Raw genomic sequence first — 16,144 nt, 5'->3', positions numbered from 1 at the left:
GATCTCCTTACTGGTGATCAGTCTATTCAAATTGTCTACTTATTCTTGATTCAGTTTTGGAAGGTTGTATAATTCTAATAATTTATCAACTTCTTCTAGATTATCCAATTCCTTTTTGTAAAGCTTTGCATAGTATTCTCTTATAATCTTTTATATTTCTGTGGTGTCCATTGCAATTTCTCCTCTTTCATTCCTGATTTTATTTATTTGAGCCTTCTATTTTTTTCTTGGTGGGTCTAGCTAAAGGATTGTCCATTTTATCTTTTCAAAGAACCAGCTCATAGTTTCATTGATTTTTTCTATTGTTTTTTAAATCTCTATTTTATTTGTTTCTGCTCTGATTTTTATTATCTCTTTCCTTTCACTGATTTTGGGTCCTGCTTGTTCTTCTTTTTCCAGTTCCTTTAGGTGCACTGCTAGATTGTTTATTTGAGATTTTGCTTGTTTGTTGAGGTAGGCTAGTATTGCTATAAACAATAGCAATTATCTTAGAACCGCCTTTGCTGTATCCCATAAATTTTGGCAAGTCGTATTTTCATTTTCATTTGTCTCCAGGTATTTTTTGATTTGTTCTTTGATTTTTTCATTGACCCTTCATTGTTAAGTAGCATTTTGTTTAATCTCCACATATTTGTGGCTTTTCTGATTTTCTTCCTGTAGTTGATTTCTAGTTTCATACTGTTGTGGTCAGAAAAGATGGTTGGTATTGTTTCAATCTTCTTAAATTTATTGAGACTTGTTTTGTGGCCTAATATGTGAACTACCCTGGAAAATGTTCCATGTGCATTTGAGAAGAATGTGTGTTCTGTGGTTTTCGGATGGGATGTTCTGTGTATATCTACTAAGTCCAATTGGTCTAAAATGTCATTTAAGGCCAATGTTTCCTCATTGATCTTCTTTTTGATGATCTATTCATTGGTGTAAATGGAGTGTTAAATTCCCCTACTATTATTGTGTTGCTGTCTATTTGTCCTTTTATGTCTGTTAATAATTGCTTTATATATTTAGGTGATCCTATGATGGGTGCATAGATATTTACAAGTGTTATATCCTCTTGTTGGGTTGTTCCTTTTATCATTATGTAATGCCCTTCTTTGTCTCCTGTTACAGTTTTTGCTTTAAAGTCTATTTTGTCTGATATAAGTATTGCTACCCCAGCTTTCTTTTCATTGCCATTTGTATGGATTATCTTTTTCCATGCCTTCACTTTCAGTTCGTGAGTGTCTTTATGTCTGAATTGTGTCTCTTGTATGCAGCATATGTATAAGTCTTGTTTTTTCATCCATCGGCCACCCTATGTCTTTTGATTAGAGCATTTAGTCCATTGACATTTAAAGTTGCTATTGATAAGAAAGTACTTATTGCCATTTTGTTACATTTTTTCTGAGTGTTTTAGTAGTTCTTCTCTGTTTCTTTCTTCTTCTCTTGCTCTCTTCCCTCAAGATTTGATGGCTTTCTTTAGTATTTTGTTTGAGTTCCTTTCTCTTAATATTTTGTGCATTTATTATAGGTTTCTGGTTTGTGATTACCATGAGATTCATATATAATAATTTACATATATAGCAACCTATATTAAGTTGATGGTCTCTTTAGTTTGACCTCTTGCTAAAAGCTCTACTCTTTTACTCGCCTCCTCATACATTTTATGTTTTTGATATCATGTCTAGCCTCTTTGTGTGTGTGTATGTATCTGTTAGCCTCTTTTCATGGAAACAGGCAATTTTAGTACTTTTGTCTTTTGACCTTCATATTAGCTTCAAAGGCGGTAATCTGCTGCCTTTATTGTATATTTGCCTTTATCAGTGATTTTATTGCTTTTTTGGGAGATAATTTTCTTATTCCTATTTGTGGTCTTCTCTTTTCCACTTAAATAAGTCTCTTTAGCATTTCTTGTAAATCTGGTTTCTTGGTGATAAACTCCTTTAGTTTTTGCTTGTCTAGGAAACTCTTTTTCTCTCCTTCCATTCTGAATGATAACCTTGCTGGGTAGAGTATTCATGGCTGTAGGTTTTGTCCTTTCAGCACTTTACATATATCATACTACTCCCTTCTAGCCTGTAAGGTTTCTGCTGAGAAGTCAGCTGATAGCCTTCTGGGGTTTCCTTTGTATGTAACTAGTCGCCTTTCTCTTGTGGCTTTTAGGATTCTCTCTTCATCTTTAGTTCTTGACATTTTAATTATAGTGTGTCTTGATGTGAGCCTCTTTGGGTTTTTCTTGTTTGGTGTTCTCTGTGCTTCCTGTACCTGGATGTCTGTTTGCTTCCTTAGGTTAGGAAAGTTTTCAGCTATTATTTCTTCAAATATATTTTCTGCCCCTTTGTCTCTCTCTTCTCCTTCTGGGACACCTATAACATGGATGTTAGTGTGCTTGCTGTTGTACAGAGGTCCCTTAGACTGTCCTCATTCTTTTTAAATTCTTTTTTCTTTTATCTGTTCTGCTTGGGTTGTTTCCTCTAGTTTTTTGTCCAGGTCACTGGTCCATTCTTCTGTATCATCTACTCTGCTATTGAGTCCTTCTACTGAATTTTTCATTCCTATTATTGTATTCTTCATTTCTGATTGGTTCTTTTCTACATTTTCCAATTCTTTGCTGAAGTTCTCACTGAGTTCATCCATTCTTCTCCCAAGGACTCCCAAGTGTCCTTATGACTCTTTGTTTGAACTCTTTTTCAGGTAGATTGTTTATTTCTGTTTCATTTAGTTCTTTTCCTGGGGTTTTGTCCTGTTCCCTTACTTGGAACATATTCTTTTGTCTCCTCATTTTGTCTCTTTCTCTGTGGTTATATCTATGTATTAGGTAGGTCAGCTACATCTCCCTATCTTGGACAGAAGGCCTTATGTAATAGATGTTTTATGAGGCCCAGCAGTGTGCTTCCTTCTCATCACCAGTTCCAAATGTTCTAGGAGTGTTCCCTGTGTGGGCTACATGTTTCCTTCTGTTATGGCAGGGTTGCTCTTGCTGCCACTGTCCAGGGAGGCTAGGCTGTCCACCTGGTTGGCTGGTTGTAATGCTCAGCTGCATGTGGCTGCTATGGTCCTTTCAGTCACTGTATTGGTTGTGGGGAGCCCCATCAGAGTTAGCTTCAACATGTAATAGCACATTCCTGTTGCATTTTCTCTTTTAAGTGAGTAGGCCCCCAGTGTGGCTGCTTGCTAGGATTAGGGGCTTACAATTGCTGCAGCCTTCCAGCCTCCAAGGCTCTCTCAGGGTTGCAGCTGAGTGGGGCGAGGCATTGGAGTACCCAATTGTTTCAGGCTTTGGAAGGAGGGACCAACCCCCTATGTAGCTGTTTGAGAAGCACAAGTCTGCTAAGGCTGACAGGCCCCACCACCCACAGGGCCATGCACCCCGTCAACACAGTCCTGCCCTGTGCATGTGTCCCGACCCACTGAAGTGGGCTCAATCACCCCACTGCAGAGGCCCCACACACTCTACCAATGCAGGCTTGCCCCTCGTGCATGCCCTGCCCCACAGAGGCAGACCCACTCACCCTGTTGCAGAGGTTCCAGGCACCCTGCCTATGTAGGCCCACAAATTGCCCCAGGGCTTGCTGTTGGGTGGAGCCAATCCCTAGGGTGGGCTACCTGCCCTGGCTAAGCTGGATTAAATCAGTGCTCTAGTGGATGGGGCACACCCCTGCAGTAACAGGCCAGGGGAAGAACTCCAATGGCGTCTGCCAGCGTCTGTGTCAGCAGGTCTGTACTAGGTCACAATAATGGCTGCCACCAATGTCTCAGTCCCTGGAGAGTACTCACCTCTCACTGAGATGCTCCCAGAGCTATCAGGAGAGTCTGTTTTCACCAAAGGACTGCGCACATTTCTTCCTGATGATTTTAGGTTGCTTTTTGAAACAGGTGAATATGTGTGTGGGTTGTTTAAGAGCTGGCTCCCCTCCCCCTTATATCTGATAGCTTTTCTGGGGGTATTCTCTGTTGTAGTTAATAGCTGGCAAACCCAGGTATTATGACACTCATCTGGGGTGTGCTGAGTCCAAAACCTGCTTATTGTGGTAACGCTCCCCTGCTCAGATCCCCCACTCCTCCAGGGAGGGCTTCGTACCTCAAGGGTGCTACTGGCTGGCCATGCAGTGTTGCAGCTAGAGAGTGGCTTTTTTCTCTCCTGAAAGGAGTTTCTGCCTCTTTTCCTTCAGTAAGTACCGTCCCTTGATGTGGGGGTTCTTTTTATCCAGTTTTCAGACTCTCTTAAGGGTAATTGTTCCAAGAGTAGTTGTAAATTGTTGTGTCCATGGGAGGAGGTGAGTTCAGAGTCCACTTACATCACCATTTTGACACGATCCTAATCTGGGTCTTTATGATCTCCTTTAAGACCTATGCTACTCAGAGACCTCACCCCACAAATTCTCTAGTACATCTTGTCTTTCTAAGTGTCCCTCTTCAGCCTTCCTTGTTTACTCCTAGGCTAAATGAACCCAGTAATCTCACTTACAAAGTAGAGGAGGGGCCTTTTTTTCACCAGTGTCCCTCTGTCCAGAAAACAGAAGTGAGAGGTCCACCCACCCAGCAGCCAAAAACTGTGAATCTTGAGATGAAAATGCACAGCACAACTTACTAGAGATGACACTTTCTCTCTCCACAGCATTTTTCAAGTTTTTCTTCATTGTCTATATCCCATTGACAGGGAGTATTGGTCAAAGACTGAGCCTAAGCTGAGTTGTTTGTGAAATAATAAAAGAACCATAAATATATAAATTGCCATTTTTTAAAGACACACAATATTTCCCAGAGTTGAGTTCAGGAGAGAAGCTATGAGGATTGGAGGTGCCTCTTGAGAAGAAATGAAGGAGCAAAACTGGAGAAAACAGGTGTCTTTTCCACTAGACATATGTCACCATGGGAAGGATCTAGCTCTGAGTGCAAAGAAGGTGTTCTAACAGTTGACCTATTTTCCATACTCTAACCCTCTTTTTGACCTGAGGTCATTCTAGACATATGCCCTAACCACTTGTATGGGTCTAACCCTGTACCACAGGGTTACTTCACTACCATTGAAGAGGATTCAACTGAGAGAAGAGCATCTCAAACATGACCTCAGCAAAAGCACAGTGAAAAACTACTGTTTCTGTCAGGGAATGTGGAGAAAGTGAGACCGATAATATGTCACCATGGGAAGGATCTAGCTCTGAAACAATTTCACTATCTTGAGTTGCCAGAAGGCAAGTGAAGTTTTCAGCTGGTAGGGACACAGTTGGAATTTCGGGACTCTCCCACAGGTCATATATCTCACCATAAAAACGAGGTTGCAATTGCTACCTGATTGGAAATACAGCCACCTGGGAGGAGGAGGCGTGGCAGCATCTCTTGACCTCACATCTTGACAATTATCCTCTCCCACTGTGGCCCCAGTCGCTCAGTAGGGTTTGATCCCTCCTCTAATTTCCAGAGAAAGGGAGATTTGGCATAGGAACACGCTAGCGTCCTGGGAGAAGGAAAAGGTACGGAGAGAAGGAGGAAGAATTTTGAAGGGACTGTTGGAAACTGGAAACCAGGGCTTCTAATCAGCATTGAATTTTAAAGAAATTAAAAAATGGTCAGGAAAAATCAACAACAGAAACAGTGATGATCTAGGGGTTAGAATCCCTTCTCATTTTAGTTATCAGACAGATTTTTGATATTTTGAGTCAGAAATAATGGGAAAAGACTTTTCTCCATCATGAAAGACACAATAAGTTCCATTATTTTTGAGGCCAATAGACAACAACTCTGGTGCATATGTCTTTCAAATCACGGACGTGAAACCAAGTTGTTTCTCTCTACCACAAACATTCTGGTCAGATTCACTGCTTAACTATTTTGACCTCCTGAGTATTCTTGTGTGTACTGAGACTCCACTATATGCTCAGATTATATTCTTCTAAGCCTATAGCTTGGCAGGGCTTCTTGCTTTCCCCAGAGAACACTCAATCTTGTAAGCCTGTTTAGAGTTCTTTTCTTTCCTAGGTGTTAAGTGAAAACTTAGAGTGAAGACCATTTTTTCCTAGAAGAGAATCCCGGTAGATTCAAACCTCAATCTGTAAATCCATTCTACAAGCTTCTAATAAGCATCTGCGATACAAGCTCAGTGTGAGGGGGCAGCATTCCACAGGGAAAAGGCAACCAGAACAGTAGCTAATGCTTACTACTCAGTTCCTTTTAAACTGACTCTGTTCCTCATGGAGAATCCCTTGGTTCTCATTTTCCATATGAAGAAACATGTGAAGGATTTATCAGGTACCACTATTCATCCAATTAAGCTTGCTTGCCTCATGTGCAAAAAGCTCTCATAACCCCCAGTTGCCTTTGTATGTAAAAATTACTCTAGTGACAGTGTTAGAAATATCTTTGGGCACAAGGACTTTTTCAAGCAAGAAGGAAGGAGAGACTAGAAGGTATCTTCAAGGTGACAACTTTTCTGACTCTTCCCCTGAAATCTGAACGTGCCACCTCCACACTCTAGACCCTCTTAGTACCTAATGATTGCCCCACAGTAAACATTATCACCTAGCTTACTACGCATTTTTATTTTTAGCTTCTTGTCTGTTTCTCCCACTCCTCCCAATGGGGATATAGCTCCAGGAGGGAGAGAATTTTTGCATTTTAATAAATCTTGAATTACTGCCCCTAGAACAGTCCATTAACAAGATATGTGCTCAAAAAATGTTTGTTAGATGATTAAAAGAATCGATGATTTTACATTTCCTCCCCTTCCTTAACTGTGTTTGGGCAACCTTCAGAGAACAAAGTTGTAAGAGAAATTTCTCCTGATTTTCCATCTGATGGAGAGGAACATCCAAAATATAGTAGAGCTTGTAGTTTCTGGATAATGTAAATTTATTCTCCACTCATTTTACTCAAAGATTGGGAAGCCCAACAAAGTACAAAACTGATCTCACCCTCCTCAGCAAGTATTGGATGAGTCTTCAAACTTTTCTCTGGCAGCATTTGCTAATTTTACTTTGTGTTCTTTTTTTTTTTTTTTTTTTTTTGGTGTATTTGACCTATCCCTTCTTTTTGCAAAGAGAACATTAGGGCCAGTAGACTTTGAAAACATGGAGAAACACTCCTGCCCTCTCTGAGGTTTGAACTCAGGACCTTTAGATTATGAGACTGACATGCTGCCAACTGCACTAAGAGGGCACATTGTATCAGTAACTCATATTAAAGAGAAATACAAACTATCATTTTCCCACCACTGATGCCTTATCAATTCCTGACTTAAAGAATACAACCAATACTACTTGAAAATAACTCCACTAAGCCACTGCTGCACCTGAAGAATTTCATACCAAGTCCATACCTTTCTGACGCAGCCAAAGATAGAAGAATCTTGGTTGTGCGACTGGGGATAATATTGCCTGTCTTCTTTGGTCTTCTGTTGTAATGATGTGGTTTTTCCTGCCCTCAGAGATCTCAGTTGATCTTATAGCTTCCATGGTCTCCTTTGCTGAAGAGAAACGTAGGAAGCACCCAGTTAATACCTGTTAGTTCACTGACTGACGGATTGACTAACTGAATGAATGAATGAATGAGCGAATGAGTGAATAAATAGTCCTCAAAATTTTTTACAGTCCATACTTCTCTATCTGACTCTATAATCTGCACTTTCCAGCATAGTGGAGGCTCAGATACATTAAGGAATGCTCCTAAGGTCCCAGAGCCGCTAAATGGCAAAGCCTGAATAGAGAAGCAGATATTTAGATTCCAAAACGTGAGCTCTTTCTCTGATGCAGCTCATGATCTCTCTGCCTGTTCTTCTCCACAGTAGCTCACACATCCATATACCAAATATCTAATTCCCAACCTCCTCTGTGCCAACCTTTTTGGACTTAGACTTCCACGTCAACCTTGACTCATCCCCCCCTTCAAACACCACATCCATGACTTGCCAAATATTGAACAGTGATCTTGTACAACTCTTTTGAATCCATCACTTCCCTTCCATTCATTCAGTGCATATTCATTGGAGAGCTACTCTGTGCCAGGCACTGCAGTAGGTTCAGGTGATTCAGAATGAATCTGATGGCCCCAGACCTCAAGAGATGGAAAGATAAACATGGACAAGGGACTATCCACTTCCAGTTTCACCACTTTCAGTCTCCCTTGCAGTTACAGCTAAATACTTGTTTCTAAAATATCAGTTTCATTCATGTCACTCTTCTACACTCTGACTATTCTTGAGTTATTCGTTTTGATATAATCTTGCTCTTTTCTCTATCTTTGGCTCTTCTTTCTACCCACATTTTGAGTTTGCCCTATAAGGTATAAGGTCCATTAGATCCATGAGTAGATGGTGTTGTTTAGTTCTTTCAATGTTGTCTCCCATTTGTTATCTACTAGATATATCAGTTAATGAGAGAGGAGTGTTAATATCTGTAACTGTAATTGTGGATTTTTCTTTTCAGGTTTGTCAGCTTTTTAAAATGAGTTTTGAAGCTCTATATCCAGAAGCACACACATTCAGGACAGTTGATTCTTTGGTGAGCTAACACGTTATAATTAAGTGCCATCTGGCTTTATATGTGGAAATTTTCTTTGCTTTGAAATCTACTTTGATATTAATATATCAACTTCAGATGTTTTCAATTAGTGCTTTTGTGGGGTATCTTTTCCCATATTTTAATTTTAAATCTTATATATAACTCTTAATCTTGTAGATATCTTTTAATCTCACATATAACTATATTTGAAGTCAGTTTCTTATAGTCAGCATATTTATTTTTAATATATTCTGACAGTTTTTGATGATTAATTGATGTGTTTAGATTATTTACGTTTAACGTTATTATTGATAAGTTTGCGTAGATTTACTATTTAATAATTTATTGATGGTTTGTTCCCTTTGTTTTTTTATTCTTTTTTTCTTTTCCTACGTTCCTTTGGCATATTTAAACATTGCTAGTGGTAGTCTAGTGATTACTATATACATACTTAAGATTTCATAGTATACTTAGAATCAGTAAATTATCATTCATATTAAATATAGAAACCTCACCACCATTTAGCCCCTTTACCATAACCCCTTATGTTATGTACATAGTACTTCTAGATACAATGAAAACTCCCTCAGACAATGCTATAATTTTCACTTTCAATCATCAAACACACTTTAAAGAGATCCTGAGAAGAATAGTAGTCTATCATATTACCGGGATGTTTCCTATCTCTGCTATTGTTTCCTCATTCATGGTATTCTAAGTTTCCTTCTGGTATCATTTTTCTTGTCTCAATTGCAGACTTACTAACTCTCTTCTAGCACTTCTGCTAGCAATGGATTTTGTCAGTTTACCTTCAAATGGGAATGTATTTATTTCACCTTTATGTCTGAAAGATATTTTTGCTGTACTTATCATTCTGTGTTAACAGGTCTTCTCTTTCAGCATTTGCTACACATTACATAATTTTTTTTATGGTCCCCATGGTTTCTGATGAGAAATCCAAAATCATTCAGATTGTAGTTTCCCTTTTGTGTTCCTCTGGCTATTTTCAAGACTTTTTTTTCTTTTGTTTCCAACAATTGAATTGTGATACATCCAAGTGTGGATTTATTTGGGTTTATCCTGCTTGAGGTTTGCTGAACTCCTTGAATCTGGTTTATGTCTTTTGCCAAATTTGGAAAGTTTTCAACCATTAATAATTCAAATGTTTTTGCTTTCTCTTTTCAAGGGCCTCTTTTTCCTATTCTTTGGATCTCCAGTGATGTAGATATAAGAACTTTGTTATTTTCCTATTTGTCCTTGGGACTCTGTCCATCTTTTGAAATACACTGTTGTCTCTGTCATTTAGATTGGGTAGTTAGTATTGTTCTATCTTCACATTTAGTGACATTTTCCCAGTCTCATCCTGCTATCACGACACTCCAGTGTTATTGTTTATAATTTCGATTAATATATTTTTCAATTCTGAAGTTTCAATTTGGATTTAAATCTTCCTATTATTTGCTAAGACTTTCTAACATTCCATTTCAAAGAGTTCTCACCTCTAATTCTCAGAACATTGAATAATCATTGTTTTAAAGCATCCGTCAAATGATCACAACATCTGTGTCATCTCAGTATTGGGATCTATTGATTCTCTTTTCCAAGTGAATTAAGGTTTTCTTCGTTCTTCAAATGCTGAATAATCTTGGATTATAACCTTGCCATTTTTGTATTATGTTATAAAATTTTGTGTCTCCTTCAAATCTTATGGAGAATATTGCTATTTTTGTTTTTGTAGACAATTGACTGTCTTGCGTTCAAGTTCCAAGTACCGATCAGCCTTCTGTGTATTGTGGTTTCATGATCCATTGCATTTTCAAAGACTTTAGCATAGCATTTGGTGATCTCTAGAGTGTGTGCAACCCAGTGGCCAGTGTGGACCTGGGCAGTGGGCTATCACTTACTTCAGTTTTCAAAGTCTATGGTATGTTTGTAGGATCAGAGCCACTTCTTCACAATTCACAAGTGCATCCAGGAGTTCACAAACAACTTTACATGTTTACTTCCACAGTGTCTTTTCTGATATTTTCTCATTATTTGGGACTCAGCGTTTCAGTCCACTGAAAGTGACAAGAAAGCTGGGGTGTTATTTTTACTGCTCTGTCCTGCACTTCCCAAAGACTTAGAGCCAAGCTGAGGGAGAATGACGGAGAAAAAGAGCAATTGGGTATGTCCCTTGGGATCAGATCTCCTCTGAGGAAACAGAAAACAAATTATATTTGGAGAGTAGTTGTTCATACTGAACACTAGTTAGAGGCAGAACAATCCTGTCATATTTGCCCATAGGTCATAAATGAGAGAAGCGTTCAAAGTATCTAATATTTTGTCGTTTATTTCAATATATTAGAAAATCTGAGGTTGTCACTTGGCGATCCAAGGTAGAAATAGCAAAAGCTGGAGAATGTGGGCATCGATCCCACTACCTCTCACATGCTAAGCGAGCGCTCTACCACCTGAGCTAATTCCCCACATTTCTTTTGTTTTTTCTTTTCACCATTAATTTGCAGTGTACCAGGTCAGCTTTTTTATTCTCTCTTCCAGGTGGCCCTACATACAGGAAATGTTAAGGCCATTAATGGGAAACCAGGGCTCCACTAAAGGCACATGTTCTCAAAGATGACACGGGGCAAGAGAGTGGTGGCTACCTATTCCTCTGCAAGGGAAAGGAGGAGAAAATCGCCATGGGAAAACTGTAGTGCCACCACCATTTATCATTTCAAATTTTCCGGGACAGAGGAGAACAAGTACCAGTTGGGAGAACTCACCCAAAATAGTCTGGCTAATGTAACGTTGCTATCTCAGGATGATTATCTGTTTCTTATAAGGAAACAGAACAAAACAGCAACACAAGTGGGATCATTGCTTGTTCCTTTTAGATGGGGCTTTGTAGAAGGAGGCCGTGAGGTGATTTCTCCCAGATCCTGGAAGGTAAAACAAACATCACCTGTTTCCGCTTGGTTTGGAACTGAGGATCTCTAGTGTGTTAGGTGAGCATGACGACCACTTCACTACAGAAACCCATACTTAGACCTACCTCTAGATATATATATTCCATTCTTGCTAAGGCATGTCATGTAGCAATTACATATCCATGCCCTACGAGAGAACAGCAAAAAATACAAAATACTACAGGCAATAGCCATAGGAAATAAGAGGCGAGATCATATCAGAGTGAAGAAATAAAATATGGATATTAAGGAGTGCAGAGGAAGAGTGAACATAAGGGGGAAGGAACAGGCGTGGGTGTAGAAATCCCTGTGTTAAGAAATATACTTGTTCAGTTGGAGTGATGTGTGTGTGTGTGTGTGTGTGTGTGTGTGTGTAAAACAGACATAGAGAAAAATAGTGATTGAAAGACAGGACACATGGGGATATGTTGGGAAGAATATTTTGGAGGCTTAAAAACCTTTGAAAATATTCCAGACAGATGGCTTACATAAGCAAAGTAAAATGTTGGAAAAGTGTTCTTATTTTGAATGCCAAAGAGGTTGGAAATGGGTAAACTAGAATTGGAGAGAAGGGAAAGAAGTTATAAAGATATTAAAGGATTGAGGTGTATCCTGTTAGCTTCTGAGATGAGCGCTAGCACGAGACTTTCTGTAACTCCAATGCCCAGTATACTGCCTGGCACAGAATACACTTTCCATAAATATCATAGAGTGGATGAAGGGATAGTTGAATCAGAAGAAGAGTTGCTGAACAGGTCATGTAGAAAGATCTACAGTATTTGTCAATACACTGGGTGTATTGAGGTAGAAGAAGAAGTCAAAGGCACTTAGAAGTCTTGAACTTGGGTGGCAGACACAGAAGAGATTTTGAATTAACGTCTGACAAAGGGTAGAATAAATTCACTCATTTATAAGTATTTGCACATGAATGAATGCATGAAAGAACTGGTATTGAGAAAAACAAATGGTAAGACAATGCCCTAGGTTAAGGGAAAAGCTCACATTTTTAATTTAGAAAACACCAACTTTCCATATCTGGTTTTGTTTCTGACAGTCATGAGACCTGAGAAAAATGTTTCAACCCCTCTGAGCTTCAGTTTCATCTCCAGAAATGGGAATAATTATATTTAGGCTAGTTGCAAAACTAAATCAACCAACTTGAATAAAATTAATAAAATATTTACAATTTCTAGCATAAAGTACTGAAAAAATCCTTGTACATGGAATAATGTTTGCCTTTCAGGAAACTGCTCTGAAGATCTGATGAGAGAATTTATTGAAGGTTGGTTGCCACCAGCTAATTTGCTCATTTAGTTTGTAGTAAAAGGCTTCTCAAAACGTAAAAAGAAAGGTGGATAAATAGTATATATTCATTGCAAAGAATACATGATTTTTTCAGGGAAAATGTCTTTGTCCAAAGATCCAGGTAGAATGTTTGTGTTTGGATGATTTTTTCATTCCTTTTCAATCTTTCTTAGCCTGTATTCCAAGTCTCCAATTGTTATCCTTCTCTCACAGGCTCAGAGAGATGACAAATGGAAAGAGAGAATCTCCCAGGAACCACTGTGATGCTTTCTCCAGCCTGCAGAAGCCTCCTTTCATCCAGCCTTTAAGGGGAAGCAGCAGCACAGTCTGATCTGCAGAGAGCAAGCTCTGGACAAGCTAACCTTCAGAAATCCATTTCTGTGGGTCATTTTGGTAACATGTAAATAATAAATGAAACAGGACATCATCTCCTTTCCACTCCCTAAGAGAAAATCAAGGAGGCAAAGTTGGAATCCTACAACCCATAATCAGATATGTTACCATTTTGTCACTAGTCCTAAAGTGTTTTCAAGGATATTTTTTTTTATTGCTGTAACATTGGTTTATAACATTATATAAATTTCAGGTGTACATCATTATATTTCGATTTCTACATAGATTACATCATGTTCACCACCCGAAGACTATTTACAATCCATCACCACACACGTGTGCCTAATCATCTCTTTCTCCATTCTCCCTCCCCCATTCCCCTCTGGTAACCACCAATCCAATCTCTGTCTCTGTGTGATTGTTTGTTGTTGTTGTTATCTTCTACTTATGAGTGAGATCATAGGGTATTTAACTTTCTTCCTCTGACTTATTTTGCTTAGAATAATACCCTCAAGGTCCACCCATGTTGTCACAAATGTCCAGATTTCATGTTTCTTATGGCTAAGTAGTATTCCACTGTGTATATATACCACATCTTTATTCATTCGTCCCTTGATGGGCACCTAGGTCTTTCCAAGTCTTGGCTATTGTGAATAATGCTGCAGTGAACATAGAGGTGTATGTATCTTTACGCATTTGTGTTTTCATGTTCTTTGGATAAATACCCAGCAGTGGAATAGCTTGGTTGTATGGTAGTTCTATTCTTAATTTTTTTGAGGAATCTCCATACTGTTTTCCATAGTGGCTGCAGCAGTTTGCACTCCAACCAGCTGTGTAGTTCCCTTCTCTCCCCATCCTCTCCAACACTTGTTGTTTCCTATCTTGTTAATTATAGCCATTCTGACAGGAGTGAGGTGATATCTCATTGTAGTCTTGATTTGCATTTCTCTGGTAGTCAATAATGTTGAACATATTTTCAGGTGCCTATTGGCCATCTGTATATCTTCTTTGGTGAAATGTTGGTTCAGATCTTTTGCCCAGGTTTTAATTGGGTTGTTAGGTTTTTTGTTGTTGAGATGTATGAGTTCTTTATATATTTTGGATATTAATCCCTTATCAGATATATGGTTTACGAATATCTTCTCCCAATTGTTAGGTTGCCTTTATACTGAAAGGGCTACTGCTCTGTCTACACTGTCACCATTCTGATTGTGACTACTTTCTCCTCTTTCTCCCTGTAGCTCCCAAACTCACAGAATGTTAAAGATTTCTGCTCTACTTAGTGTAAGAATCCTCACAAGCCACATTAGTTAAATCCTCAAACTTTCTGCATTCTGTACCCTCTATCAGAAGCAGAAGATAGAGGGACCATTTTAGGGCTTCACCATTGGATAACTGAAAGAAAATGGAAATTGATCCATGCAGAAGAAAATGGTTAAAAGAAAATGAATGCAAAGGAACCAGGCTTTGAATTCTGTTCTAGTTTTCACCCTACATTCAGATGTTTATTAGCTGTGACTGGGATACAAGGGGACAAAACATCTCTGGTCTTTTACATCTTCGTTTGTTATTTACTAATTAGAAAATAGAAAATTCTATTTGGGGAAAAATAAAAATTATACATTATAAACAAATTGCCATCCATCGGTAACATTCAAAACATTGGATAAGGCACAAAGAAAGAGAAAAATGAATTGGTAGATGCAGAGATTAATTATTTAAAAGTGTGATAGGAAGGTTTATTGAATGATTAACTTGCGTTTGATTGCCTGTACCTTATCCTTACCTATTACCTCCATTTGAAGGCAAAAAAAACATATTTTATGGCTTAACTCTAGGCACTGAGGATACAGGAAGGTCAAAACAGTGCTTTGAGCCTAAGGAATCTTATATTCTAGAGGAGAGATAGAAAATATGGAAAGAAAAACTTCATAAGAGACTTCCTAAAGCACATAGCGTTTATGAGGAGGATGGAATAAGTTGATGTGGTAGATACTAAGTACATGGCTTTAGCTAGGGAGGTGGTCTCTGTAGCAAAGTGACATTTGATTTGGGGACTGAGTGCCAAGGAGTAGACACCTTACTAAATCTGAGTCAAAATTAGAAGAGAGATTATTGAGGAGCTGGCAGCTGATGAAAGGGCCTCTGGAGACAGCTGGCAAACTAGCCCAAATAGAGTCTGGTTACCAGATACACACAGCAGAGACAAAATGTAAGAAATTTCTCATCTCCTTTCAAGACCATACATCACAGTCCTAACCAAATGCTGGGATTGTTGAAGGACAACCCATTCAGTGAGTCTCCAAGAGCGTCATCCATAGGACTCTTTGTGTCTGAAGGAGCTTTAGCTCAGATTGAAGAAGAGGAAAGTCTTTCAGTGAAGAGCAAATGCAAAGACTTTCCACAGCTCAGCATGGAAGAATTATGACCCTCTTTCTCTTCCATTCACAATTTTGGTCCTCATCAGGTTCTGATCACTAATTAGGGTGAAATACCTTTCCAACATTACCTGTTGAGATTTTTTTTCCATATTTTAATCAGATTTCAGCTGCCTCTGCAAAGAAGAAAAATTTTATCTTGGGTTCTATGTGTGGAAATTAAATACAACCTGGTTGTTTCATAATTTTGCAGACATTTCTGAAGGTTTTGTTCTTCACTGTCATTACAGTGCACTGTACTGTGATGGTTGGGTTCCACTAGAAGGGTAAGAAATCTACTTAGGAACTACACAAAGATCTTACTTCTATTGTTCTTTCATGAGTGTTCTCTAAGAATTCCCTGGATTTCACGGTTTCTTATTTTCTGACAGTTGGGGTCTATATGATCTCCTTCCAGACCCATGCTACTCAGAGACCTCAGACTCACAAATTCTCTTGGTGTCAGATTGTCTCTCTAGGCGTCTCTCACCCACCTTCCTTGTTTATGTCCAGGCTAAACGACCCCAGTACTCTCAGTTACAAAACAGTGTAGAGGCCTTCTTTTCACCAGTATCTCTCTGTCCAGAAATCAAGGATAGGAGGTCTACCCTCCCACTAGACAACAACAGTGAATCTTGAGATGAAAATGCCCAGCACAGCCCAGTCC

The 16,144-nt window shown here is 38.8% G+C and overlaps 2 non-coding genes across 2 annotated transcripts; both read right to left on the bottom strand.

Moving 5' to 3' along the window:
- Positions 1-7,061: 7,061 nt before the first annotated feature.
- Positions 7,062-7,134, bottom strand: TRNAM-CAU (transfer RNA methionine (anticodon CAU)). Its single transcript has one exon. It is a non-coding gene; the product is annotated as a tRNA-Met (tRNA).
- A 3,735-nt stretch (positions 7,135-10,869) lies between these two features.
- TRNAA-AGC (transfer RNA alanine (anticodon AGC)) lies at positions 10,870-10,942 on the bottom strand. Its single transcript has one exon. It is a non-coding gene; the product is annotated as a tRNA-Ala (tRNA).
- Positions 10,943-16,144: the final 5,202 nt, after the last annotated feature.

Source organism: Ceratotherium simum, chromosome 13 (assembly GCF_057802395.1).
Source record: "Ceratotherium simum simum isolate JZ-2026a chromosome 13, ASM5780239v1, whole genome shotgun sequence".
Taxonomy (NCBI): domain Eukaryota; kingdom Metazoa; phylum Chordata; class Mammalia; order Perissodactyla; family Rhinocerotidae; genus Ceratotherium; species Ceratotherium simum.
Note: the sequence above shows the minus strand (reverse complement) of the source record. Positions and strands in the feature narration are given on the sequence as shown.